At 51.9% G+C, this 3,636-nt stretch overlaps 1 pseudogene; it reads right to left on the bottom strand.

Moving 5' to 3' along the window:
- Nucleotides 1-233: 233 nt before the first annotated feature.
- LOC101576119 lies at nucleotides 234-1,004 on the bottom strand (annotated as a pseudogene).
- Nucleotides 1,005-3,636: the final 2,632 nt, after the last annotated feature.

Below are 3,636 nucleotides of genomic sequence, written 5' to 3'. Positions count from 1 at the left end.
CAACTAAGGACACAAAGAGTAGGGGACAGGGAGATGGCTCAGTAGAATAAGTGCTTGCCTGGCAAGCACAAAGGTCTGAGTTCAAATCTCTGGTTGTGAAGAAAAAAAAAAAAAGGACACAAAGAAAGACTTCCAGAGCTGCCTCAGAAAGGGGAGAAAGTGGGGGTGGGTGTGTTCAGAATGAGGGGAGGATTTTTATTTTTTATTTTTTTATTTTTATTTTTTGAGTTTAAATGCACTTTATTTTTAGACAACCTACATGACGTGTTTTTTCCCTAAAAAACAATGCCTCCACTCCAAATAAATCACGGTCAAAATAAACGAAGTGTTCAAGATGACATCAGTCCCATTTGTCTAAAATCCTGGTGTTGTGTAGTTGACAAGCCGCAGCCAGTTATGACAAGTGATAGATCCAAGGTTACCATCGAATCCATTAACATTTTTCCATTTCTAAACCATCCTTAAAGAGAATCATAAATGGGGTCACACCATCCTCCCGGTAGTCCAGGAGAGCAACCATGCCATCTGGATTCATGTTTGCACCAATAAAGAACTGATAGTTTTTGAAATTAGCAAGGATGTGCTTGATTTGCTCTGCAGCCCCTGTCATAAACGGTTTTACTCTTTCTGGTCTTTGTTCTTCAAGTTTGCCTTTGATTGATTTCATATAATCTTTGATGTATTTCTTGTAGGCCTCTTTTGTGAAACTGGTTTCCTGCAAGTGATGGTTCATTACAATATCTACACCAATGACTACTGTGCTTTCAGTGCCTTCTCCCTCTGGGCCTTCGGTGGAGGCATTGCCACCAATGAGCGCGTCGTCAATGGCACCCTCTGTTCTACTGACCATCTTGCCCTCCACCTCCAGGCACAGCCCGTCCGCGATCTCCTGGATCTTGTAAATGTCGGAGAACATCTCATCGTGGCTGATGAGGTCCCAGTAGATAATCATGATGGTGGCTGAGGGAGGTGGCGGCCGCGCAAGCTTAGCAGGAGCCCGGAGCTCAGAGCAAGCGTGGTGCAGCCGGAGCGGTGCTCGGGGGGAGGAGGGAGCGGGCGGAAAAAGCGAGGGGAGGATTTTTAAGGGAAATTAATGGCAGCGTGTCTTTTACAGAATAATTTTTTTAATCTAAACACACTATGGGAGAAAGTCAAAGGAGCTAAGCTGTGTCAGGCCATGCGCTACCCCCATAAGATAATCGTTATGTACTGCCTACATGTGCCAGTAAGAATCTAAAAATAAATAAATAGACACACACTAGCTTGATCAATCACACTTTGTATTTTCTATGCTGGGTACCAAACAGAAGCCAGCGGAAGAAGACAAACCCAAGACACGCAGCGCTTGGGCAGCGAGCGCCCTGCCAGCACCCTGGGCTCTCTCCCCGAAGCGGAGCACGTGAGGCCCGTGACTGGGCAGGGTGGGTGGGTGTGAAGGACCTGTGCCCCAGCCCTCGCGAGCTTAGAAAGGAGGTAAGGGAAAGTGGAGAACACCCGGGGAGCGAAGTCACAAGGAGCTCCGGGGTGGGGCGAAGGTGCCTGGGAAGGAGAGGGCCACCAGGGCTTGGACTTTGTTCACTGGCAACTCGTAGCCTCCCTGTTGAGCAAGCCTGTTCCCAGCTCTGCAGTCAGGGCTGCAAGGCTGCCTCTCCTCCACCTCAGAACACACGATGCCTGCTGCGACACGGGGCCGAGAGTGCCTCTGTGGGGGCCAGCGACGTGGGACATGCCTGCTCGGCTGCAGGGTCTAGTCAGAGAACACTTGCTGTAGGCTGAGCACGACGCCTGGCCTCGGGAGTGGGCACTGGGCCCCAGCACAAGCCCACACAGGGCAGGCTGGGAGCCACAGCTCTCCGAGAGGTCGGTGAAGCTCCAGCCTCAGCCTCTTGCTTTCTTCTCCGTGCTCCCCAGCCTCAAGGATCCCACTGGGCCCAGCTCTCGTTGGTCCCCAGGGCCCCCAGCACCCACTTCTTGGCTGCTCCAGGGTGGCCATGCTGTGGCAGAAGTGTCCACAGGGCCACCCCAGTGCCACTCATAGCCATGCTGGCAGACCCAAGCTGAGGCGGCAGTCCTGGGGCCACACCCTAGCAGAGAGGACCAGGGCAAGAGGCTCTGCTGCAGGGCTAGACCAGGTGCAGGTAAGGCCCACAGCTCAGAAGACCAGCAGGAGGGCAGGCTGACAAGAGGAGAGATCTCTCTTGAAGTAGAGGATCCTCAGGAATGGGGGGTCACCTAAAGCAGAGGGATCACACCGACAAGTGGGTCACCTCAGACGTGGAGGTCCCCTCCTAGGTGGACAGTCACCTGACACGTGCTCACCTCAGACATGAAGGGGCTTGTGTTTTTGTTTTTGTTTTGGCAGAACCGGAGATTGAACTCAGGTCCTTGAGTTTGCCAAGCAAGTGCTTATTCTACTGAGCCATCTCCCTGGCCTCAAAGGCTCATTCTGGAAACAAGATGTGCCTTCATCAGCTTTGCATTATTGTAACAAATAACTAAGGCAATCAACTTACATAGAGACAAGGCCCATGGTTTGGGAGGTTTCAGTGCAGGACTGGTTGACCCATTTGCTTCTGGGCTCATGTCAATTTAACAGTGACCATGTGTGCGCCAAACAGTTCAACTCATGGCCAGTGTGAAAGGCTCATTCTGGGGAGCTAAAACCCCCAGCAGGCCTGGCCTCTGAAAAGCTACCACCTCCTCGTAGTGCCATATGGGGCACCAAGCCTGTAATGCACAGGCACTGAGGGATACTCCCAGTGCAAACTGTAGGAAGGCATCACCTTGGACATGAAGGTTACTCTAACCATGGAGAGCACTCCAGACACGGGAGTGCACAGCTTGCATCTGGATGTCCCCAAACCCTCATGTGTTCACAGGTGGAGCTTTTCAGACCTGACTGGATCTAGGGCATGTGTCACTGGGAGTTAGAGTCCTAGGTGGCACACCCCAAGGGCTGGTGGCCAGGATGGAATTTAAGGTATAGGCTGGCTGGCTGCTCCTGCTCCTGCTGCTTGCTGCCTCCTACCCGCCTTGCCAAGGACTGTTTCTGCCCTGCGATGCCCCTCTGCTGTACTGCCCTGCCTTAGAACCAGGTGATGTTGGAATGAAACTTCTACAGGTGGTGAGTTATGATAAACCTTTCCCCCTTTAGGATGCAGATGTCATGTATTTTTGTCTCAGAAATGAGCAAAGTGACTGGCACACCTGGGATCCATCGAGAAGTAGCATCACCTTGCACATGAGGACCTTGCTGGCAAGCACCTGTCCTTGAGGCCCCCCACCCCATCGGAAGCATATTGGTGATCCCAAAACCCTGGGAGGGAGCTCAAGCTGCCAGAGATCAGGAATCCTGACCCACAAATCAACTCAAGCCTGAGGCAGACTTGACCCAGCAATAGCTCAAAAGATGAGGGCCAGACAGCTGTCACTACCATGGCTGCTGCTACCCTGGCCAAAGGGCACAGCTTTTGTTCTGGTGAAGTCCTTGGCTTTTCTTTCAATGGCCTCATAACCAGGAAATCTAAAGTAATCTCCTCTCAAGTGACATGACAGCTGACAGGGTCTCCTTCTCCTTCTCCTTCTCCTTCTCCTTCTCCTTCTCCTTCTCCTTCTCCTTCTCCTTCTCCTTCTCCT

The sequence above is a fragment of the Octodon degus genome, unplaced genomic scaffold (assembly GCF_000260255.1).
Source record: "Octodon degus isolate 3935 unplaced genomic scaffold, OctDeg1.0 scaffold00089, whole genome shotgun sequence".
Lineage (NCBI taxonomy): Eukaryota > Metazoa > Chordata > Mammalia > Rodentia > Octodontidae > Octodon > Octodon degus.
This window is presented reverse-complemented; position numbering and strand designations above follow the sequence as displayed.